Source organism: Miscanthus floridulus, chromosome 9, assembly GCF_019320115.1.
Source record: "Miscanthus floridulus cultivar M001 chromosome 9, ASM1932011v1, whole genome shotgun sequence".
Lineage (NCBI taxonomy): Eukaryota > Viridiplantae > Streptophyta > Magnoliopsida > Poales > Poaceae > Miscanthus > Miscanthus floridulus.
The window spans coordinates 118,071,206-118,080,798 of NC_089588.1; the positions used below are offsets into that span (position 1 = coordinate 118,071,206).

Below are 9,593 nucleotides of genomic sequence, written 5' to 3' on the forward strand. Positions count from 1 at the left end.
TTGATAAAAATTTCTCAAATGGGAAAATAAGCTATATAACAATTGTAGATCTTGCTAAGATGATCAAACTTGGTATTCAGAGTTTTTTCATCTAAGGTCATTTAGTGTCTCATTTGAGCAAGTTTGACCAAGTCAAATTTGGTCAAATGAAAAAACAACACTTTGACTCTAGTATTATGAACTCTAAATGACTTCAAATTGAAAAGTTTTGAATACCAAGTTTGTTAAACTCAAAAAGATCTACAATTGTTGTTTTGGTCAACTTTCCATTTGAGAAAGTTTGGACGGTTCAAATTTGTGATTTTTAAATTTCGACGCCTACAAACTAGTTTTCGGAACCCTAGATTGTCTCAAATTGAAAAGTTTTGAATACCGAGTTTGTTAAGCTCATCAATATATACAATCCTTATATAGGTCATTTTTCATTTGAAAAAGTTGTAAAACAAAAAATACTACATTTTCTTTATTTTTATAGGTTCAACAAAAATTTCCTGTCAATTTTGGTCAAAAACCGAGACAAAATTGAAACATTGATGTTACAATAATGTGATAATAAATTTCCTATCAAATAATATTAGTTTTATTAATTTTAAGTTACAAATATATTTTTGCATTAATAAAATACTTAGTATTAGTAACATTTATATTCTATATTCATAAAAGAAATTAAAAACTTTAGGTTACAAAATTTTCCTATTTACAATAAATAATTAGTTAATCAATAGTATTTTTTAAAATAAATATTGCAAAGTATTGAAGTTGCTATGGAATTAATTGATTAACCTAGTATTAAACAAAATCAAAATCCCAGGCCTTTCCAATTACGCTGGTGGGTTGCCAAAATTTTCAGGCCTTCAGTCTCGGCCCAGACCAAGAACCGGGACTAAAGGGTGGGCGGCAATTTCGGTGCCCTCCTAAAAATACCTTTAGTCCCGGCTGGTGTTACCAGCCGGGATAAAGGGTCCCAGCCTATATATATCGAACGTCTGTTCTGTTCATCTTCGATATCGCCTCCGTCGCTCAGCCCCGCTTGGCCGCGCCATCCGCCGTCGTCGAGCTCGTCTCTGTCGCGCCGCCGTCGTCTACCCCCGCCCGGCCGCACCATTCTCCCGGCCCGCAACGCCGCATCCCGTCTCCGCCGCCGCACCCGACCCCACCCCTCCGTCGCCGACGCTTCCCGCGTTGCCCACCGTACGGCCTCCGTCGAGTACTCTTGATCTGTGCATGCTCTCGATTGGCCATGTTTTTTAGATTTTTTTTATAAAGTCTCGGCTGTATGTTAGATTAAAATGTATTAAATTTTAATTAGTAGTTTATTGTTAGTTTTTTAGTTATTTTTTAGATAGTTTTTGATATATTAGATTAAATGTATTAAAATTTTAATTAGTATTTTATTTAGATAGTTTTTTATTATAGTTTTTGATATATGTTAGATTAAAATGTATTATCTATTACTAGTTTATCTAATTTCATGTTAGATTATTTAATTGGATTTAGTAATTATATATTCTATCTCTCTATATATTTATATCTAGAGAGAGATTCTATATGTATACATATGTACTTAATTATTTCTATATGTATTATACATGTACTTATTTTCATGTGTTGAGAGAGAGAAAATTGTATCTAGAGAGACATTCTATGTGTATCATATGCATATCTAGAGATATAGACATATGCACTTATTTCTATGTGTTGAGAGAGAGAGAAAATATATTGTATCATTCTATGTGTATATATATACATGTACTTATTTCCATGTTTTTGGATCGAAAGTGTTTTTGATTCGATTCCAAAGCCTATACCTTATTATTGTTTATCCTTATGAAATATTATGTGTTATTATATTTAATTGGATTTAGAGACCATCATTACTTCCGTGGCGATGATATCTTACATATTAGTTTCGAAGAATTGCATCAACTATTCCACTTGGACGCTCTGGACAAATCAATCATTAGCTCCTTTTGTTTGTAAGTGATTCTTACTTTTATTTAATAAACTCACTTCCATGCGTACGTGTATATAATTATCCTCACATGTAACTTATATTTATATACAGATTCCAGATGTCAGAGCTCCAAAGAATACAAGACACCAGTGTTGGCTTCATTGATCCTTATATCGTATTCAAAACCGGTATTATTGTCAAGGAGCGGTGGGTATCTGAAGCACAGGAGAATATCATGATGTTCTTCGTGAAGCAGCACGACAAGACAACAATACTTTTCCCGTACAACTTTGAGTAAGTGCTAATAATAATGTAGTCTACACATTTTATGTATTATCAATACAACTTATATGCATGTACGTGTGTGTATAAACCAATGCAGGTTTCACTAGATACTCATTGTCATTGAGTTAAACTCAAGTCGGTTAGTAATCTTTGACTCGCTGAGAAAAGAGCGGGCATTATACCAAGATATGATAGACATTATCTAGGGGTAATTTCGATCTCTCGCGCACAACTATTATTGAATAGACTTTGCTATAATTTATTAACGATCGTACATTATTGGTCGCACAGGGTTTGGAAAGAGTTTATTCGGCAACATCGCAAGAATTGCAAGGCACCACTTAATGTAGTTGAAATACCAGTAAGTTGTACTATATACACTTCCCCACGTGTTTAATTACTATATCGTATTTCAATTTACGTGTGAGATGATGAGAATAATCTTCTTCTCGTACAGTGGTGTTTGCGGCAGGAACCAGGTAATAACTTGTGTGGATACTACATTTGTGAATTTATCACTGCGCACATAAGAAGAACTCCTAAAGATGTCCTCAGAGTACGTATATATCAATTTTTTATTTATTTTTAAATGAATATATATATATATATATATATATATATGTATTAAGACTTTTCCTTTTATTTCAAATGCAAGACTGAATGGTTGAAACGAAGGGTCATGCAAAAAGACCATCTGAAAGCAGTTCAAGAGTCAATAGCAGGATATCTTCTAGAAAAAGTGCTAAATCCCAACGGCGAGTTCTACTTTGATCCTAAGAAATAAATAATGTAAATTAAATGTTTATTGATATCATTATTTTCGAGAACAAGATTATGAAAGTGTTGTATATATACATATATATATCTATAATATATATAGGTTCATACTTTATTCGAATATAATAATGCTCGAGATGAGAATTAGATGTAATTATATGCGTGCGTGTATTTATATTAGCAGCATAGAATACGTACATAAAAATATATTATATATTAAACAAATACGTGTAACTGAACTGAAAACAAATTTAAAAAAAAAGAAAAAGAAAAGGAACCTTTAGTCCCGGTTGGGGTTACCAACCAGGACTAAAGGGTGCGGCCACGTTTGCTCGGCTGGAGGGCCTTTAGTCCCGGTTGGTAACACTAACCGGGACTAAAGGTCCCTCTTTAGTCCCGGCTCGATGACCTGGGCCTAAAGGTGGCACCTTTAGTTCCGGGATCGTTGTCTCGGCGCGGTAACCGGGACTAAAGGCCGTTACCGCCTGGGACAACAAGTCCATTCTGTAGTAGTGATGTGGTCCTTGGCTAGAACCGACAGTGATAGGCTCTATCACTGTCGGCTCTTGGCTTAAACCGGCAGTGATGAGTGCCCGCCAAAACACTGCCAGTTCAAGCCACAAACTGATAGTGATGTGGTCCTTCACTGCTGGTTTTAGCCCAGCCTCAATTATTTTTTCTTTTTCAAGCTCATAACCGGCAGTGAAGGTACATCACTGCCGGTTCTCACAAATCCGGCAATGATGATGCCGGCAGTGATGTGCAAATCTGGCATAGTGGTTGTATAGTACTCCCTCCCTTCACCAAAAGTGATGCTTTGTAGAGTACGGAACTTGTAGTTTTGAGAAGAAAGATCATTATGTGCATATAATTTCCCAAATTGTGTTACATGGAGATATATGCAAGGATTATATTACTATTGAATATACTTAGCTTGATCATTACCTTATCTGAAATATATAATTAACTACGATTGTATATGACCATATTATAAAAAATCTCATTGACTCAATGAAGTGAGTAAATTATGAAAAGATAAATTTGTTTATATTTTACCGTTTACATGGATAACTTAAAACCCAGCATGTATTGTTTTCACAACAGGATTACCATATTTTAATCTTTATGAGTTGGAGACCACTGCGCATTACATTTCAGAGCAAAACATCAGTCTCGGAGGTAGTCCATATGATTGGTTTTCGTTGTTCGTTCTAGGTTTATTTTCATGTTACACATAGTATAATTGTGCTGGTCCGGTTCAGTAGATATGACATGGCAGGATAACATTGTTTTCATGGTATATCATGGGCATAACAAAAACTGATTGTTAGCAATAGCAGATGTGGTGGGTGAAAGGTTACAAGTAAAGTTCAGCAGTCACACACACACACACACACACACACACACACACACACACACACACACACACATATATATATATATATATATATATATATATATATATATATATATATATATATATATATATATATATATATATATATATATATATAGCCAGCTACAAAATAAGTTATTCTATAGCCACCTCCATTTACGATAATTTTATATACTAATTTATGATAATGTCAATATATATTTACGATAGTTGGGTTACTATAACACATGGGGATATTTACCATAACGTTATAGTAAACCACTTAGTAAGGAGTTACTATAATCTCGTAAATTAACATAGTAATTATCGTAACTCAAAGTGGCTACATAATAAGTTATTTTGTAGCTAGCTACAGGGTAGTAGTTCTATATATATATATATATATATATATATATATATATATATGTATAACTCAACTGTTCTTTGTGATTCGGTACCGCTTGAACTAACTGTCCCAATTCTTGGTAGGCTTTGGGATGGCTTTTGGGCAATAGGTTTACTTTGGATTGGACAAATAGGTGTTGCTCTTAGGCAGCTAGAGACTAGACTGTTCCGGTCCCTTTGGGCTCTTAAAAGAATATGCTGTAATTCATCTTCTGCAATGAAACACCTCTGACATACTTTACATCAACAATTCTCCATTAAAGATCTTGGTCAACTTCACTTCTGGGTATTGAGGTATATATGGTACATAATATTGTTGTTGCAGCGACATGTGGGACCTAGCAGAGCAGAGCTAGGTCTAGGCATCGTAGTTGTGCCATTCTAATAAAAATTCAAAAATGATGTTGTCGTTATTACAATCAGTCCGTGGTGATAACCGTCGGCCGCTCGTTACCCAATATCTGACATCTGCTTGGGATAACTAATGTCAGTCTAAATAACTTGTTATTTTGTGGATTTTAACACCCCGGGCAACAACAGATGAGGAAAACCAACATTTCGGTGACACGTCCACGGGTTCATCCCCTGACTACGAGGCTCGCCATCGTCCTCTCCAGCTCCAGCCCCGGGCCTCGTTCAAGGGCAAAGGGAACCAGACCCTGGTGGTCGCTCAGCCACACCACCAGGAGGTGAGGCCGCATGTGGCAGCACCCGCACGGCCGGAAGGCCCATCTCCGAAAGGCATAATGGCCCATCTACGCGCCGTCGCAGCCGGTCTAAAAGCATCCCGACTCTCGGCGGTACACGAGTAGTTGGTACCTATCTTGCCTGCCTACGGAATAATATTCGTGTTTGTATTTCTTCTCTTCCTGAAAATTGTTACATCTACTAACACTACTAGAGAACAGACTTTAGAACGATGTCCCAATTTAGCATTAGCCTCGGCATTTTTTTGCCTCCGGGACTAAAGGACCCTTTAGTCCCGGTTGGTAATACCAACCGGGACTAAAGGTCCCTGCCCAACGGTCGTCCGCGGGGCAGGGATCTTAGAAAACAGTCAACGGTCGTTTCGCTCCTTGTTTTTTTAGATAAGGGGAAATATCATCTAGCTTTATCCTCTCAAGAGAGAAATCATACCATGCTTATTACAAGGTTCAACAAGAAAAAAATCTCACATGACCCACAAAGTATTTATATCTCTTATAAAGCTAACCTCATTACGGCCTCCTTTGGTTCATAGGATTTCTAAAGGAAAAATACAGGAATCGGTAATCCTATGGACCCCTCGGTGTGCAGGAAACAATCGAAGGAAAAACACTGAAAATTTTTCTAGCATTCAACTTTCATTGGAAAAACGTAGGAAAGAAATATCCACCGAAACCTCCACTACCGGAATCGCGCGATTTGCCTAGTGCCGCAGACACTAGGCAAAGGCCCAGAAACACTAGGCAAACAGTTTGCCTAGTGTCACACTAGGCAAACAAGGGTCGGCAGAGGCGGACTAGGCAAAGAGCACTTTGCCGAGTGTCAAACCTCGGACACTCGGCAAAGTGTTTGCCTAGTGTCAAGGACACCACTCGGCAAAAGTATTCCACTGACGGTGGAAATCGTAACGGACGTTTTGCCTAGTGTTGGAGGTCTGACACTCGGCAAAGTATGCAAGGTTTGCCTAGTGCCAGGCGTCCGACACTAGGCAAATATGTCAAGCTTTGCCTAGTGTCAGGCCGCTTACACTAGGCAAAGCCTGTTCCCAGGTGTGCCACGTGTAACCCCTTTGCCTAGTGTCAGACCCCTGACACTAGGCAAAGTAACCAGAAGCTGAATTTTTTTTTATTATTCCATTTGCGACACAAATATAAATCATATTCAAACACCACAAATATATCACATGAATCATAAATAAGAACCACATGTTCACATATATCACATGTTCATACCAAAAGTCCAAATGTGCCACAAGTTCACAAGTTCATAAGTGCACAACCAAATTTCTTAACAAAGTTCACAACAAGCGTCTGATGTCTCGTACTCCTACCATCTACCAACTGAACCATGGCAGCATCCTCCAGCCGGCTACAGAGTGCCGAGGCAGCGCCAGTGATCCTCCGTGAAGGCCGCGTCGCGGTGGCGGAACGCGGCCTCGGCAGACACGAGCTACACGTCACGGTGGCGGAACGCGTCGCGGTGGCTTCTTCTTGGCAAGTCACAGACCTGATAGGCATAGGAGTCAACTATCAGAAAGGAGAACATGGTAGATCTATAGGCAGTAGGGACAAACATCTCTATAGCCACACTTCCTACAAAATACATGAAATCATCAAGAACTATCGATTTTTATACATGAAAATCTTGCTTCTTATGGGTTGAAAACATGTGCCACCTCGCACATTCTCACTACACATATACAAGTAACCAAAGTATAAAGTTCTGAACTGCAGATAAGCTGCAGGCTGTGCACCTCCACCCTACAGATACCACATTGACTATGTAGAGTCCGAACTTATAGAAGGATTTGAAATACAGTTGGTCAGCTTGCATTGGGGACAAGCAAGCAAGAACTAGTGGTTTTAGCAGAAGGATGCAATCCTCATTCACTTGCATCTTCTCTTACGAAGCAAGCTATGGATTTGAAGTTTACCGAAATTATCTAGACAGGCTTCAATTTTTCAACAGGAATTTTACATACATAGCTAAACTCAACTCATGTTTTTTAAGCACCTCAATTTCACAGTAGTAGTGAAAGCTTCAATTTTTCAGCAGGAATTTTACATACTACATAGCTAAATAGTTTATTAGCATAGCCTACTTTGCATGCTCATGCCATTGATGCCAAGGAAGTTGACTACAGTTTTCAACTGGATTTTTATTTATAATATGTCAAATTTCAGACTAAGTATGGACAGCTATGCAGATGCCAAACTATTAAATACTGAGATATGCATCTTCAAGAAAGATGTCAGTGAATAAACAAATGATAGAAAGATGCCAAACAATCATTCATGTGCAGCTCTAAAATTTCAACCAAGATGGAAATCATTATTATAAAGTAAAGCATTAATACATCCCTGCTACATACTATGTCATCCAGTATACGGTCTGAGCCAGATGCAATGTCTGCAGTACAGCAAAAAATTCAGAGAGATAACTAACCAGCACAAAAAAAAGAAGCAATTTCCTGGAGACTGTCAATGTTGTGCAGTCACATTTTACGCTGAAGGTTCCCAGTTATTGAAACTAACCTTCAGAAATAGCAATTCCACAAACGGAATTCCCAGTTAATAATATAGTGGCTGAATTTATGTGCTTCCTAATAAAGTCGAACACCTGCGATCTGCCAATGGGCCAATAGAAGTTTCTCTGTGAGGAAAACAAAAGGAATACATTGGTAATAACAATTTAAGAAAGAAATCTTCAGTCTCTAATTACACATAATGAAATGCTACTAGCTAAAAGAAATCTTCAGTCTCTAATAGCTAACTACATATTGATTTCATCCCCAGCCGGCAAATAAGCAACCATCTTGTTAGTATTTATTTATCTTGGTATACAAGGCAGCACACAAACATTTGATTTGTCACATGTAATAAGAGTCACTGAAGACATTCTTAAAAATATGCACGCCAATAGAAAGTTCACTCTGTAGTACTTGAATGAAGTCTGCATTCAACATTCAGTCATCATTATCTAATTTTAGAATACTGAAACATCAACCAAGCCATCACTATCTGCTTGAGAATACTGGATTCACTACTTCTAGTAATTATGGGCAAAGAAACATGGATACTTACCCACCAGCACATGTACTTACGCCACTTCTCGGAATTCCATCAAACACTTGGGCTGCATCCTGTACGAACCTTCCTTCCTTGGTATTCATCTGAACCACCGGCACACCACCACCACAAAACACGAAATCAACAAGCGAACAACCAAATCAGGCATCTGTATGTGCGAAAGGTGGTGGGAGAGGACCGGATCTGAAGGAATGTGTACCTCGCCATCGCGCCATAAGGGTACCTCGGCCGCCGTTGGAGGGAGGAGCTCAACCCGTGCAGACCTAGACGGACCTCTGATGTTGGGGCAATGGTGGGACGCGACGGCCGGAGCAGTAGGGTCGCCGGGTTGGGTCGGGCAATGAACCACCTCCTCCCCCCTCCGCTTGTGCCTCGCCTACAGGATGCGTGGCGGCGATGTCCACAGATGTGGATCTGGGCAGCCACTAGTTGAGATGCGATGCGACGGTCCGACTTTGATCTGCTGCCGGTGAAGGCGACCTTGTGGGCGGCGGCGCGGCTAGGGACTGGGGAGGAGCCGTGACTCTGTGAGGGCGGCGGTGCGCATGTGCGGTAGAACAGGGCCGGTGCGCCGGGTTTGGCCATGCCGGGGGGCGCCGCCGCCGGAGGGGAGCCCGTGGGGACGGCCGCTGACGCCGCCGCGGGGGGTGCGGCCGTGGGGACGGCCGGCGGCGGGGAGGCGAAACCCTAGGCTCCCCCGTGGGGACGGCCGTGGAGGTCGCGTCGAGAGGGAGAGGGAGCGGGAGCGAAGGGAAGAGAAAGAGAGGGCGACGGGCTGGGCGAGGCAAACCGAATTTTATTGTGGTTCGGTATTTGTAGTGGCCGTCGGTGATTCAGCCGCCCCTACAAATGGACACAGTAGGGGCGGCTAGTATTATCAGCAGCCTCTATAAATTCGATCTATTTGTAGGGACGGTTCGTATCACCAGCCGTCCCTATTGTTCTATTTGTAGGAGTGACTGGTCTCTGGGCTACGAGCGTGTCACTGTAGGGGCGGCTCCAT

At 40.1% G+C, this 9,593-nt stretch overlaps 1 long non-coding RNA gene across 3 annotated transcripts; it reads right to left on the bottom strand.

Moving 5' to 3' along the window:
* Nucleotides 1–6,873: 6,873 nt before the first annotated feature.
* On the bottom strand, nucleotides 6,874–9,359 carry LOC136482761 (uncharacterized). Of its 3 annotated transcripts, none has more exons than XR_010765190.1 (4): nucleotides 8,790–9,359; nucleotides 8,585–8,673; nucleotides 8,036–8,127; nucleotides 6,874–7,007 (listed from the first exon to the last, which is right to left on the bottom strand). It is a non-coding gene; the product is annotated as an uncharacterized lncRNA (long non-coding RNA). The 3 variants fall into 3 exon arrangements; XR_010765191.1 differs by lacking the exon at nucleotides 6,874–7,007 and adding an exon at nucleotides 7,772–7,910; XR_010765189.1 differs by lacking the exon at nucleotides 6,874–7,007 and having other exon boundaries at nucleotides 7,931–8,127.
* Between the last annotated feature and the right edge of the window lie 234 nt (nucleotides 9,360–9,593).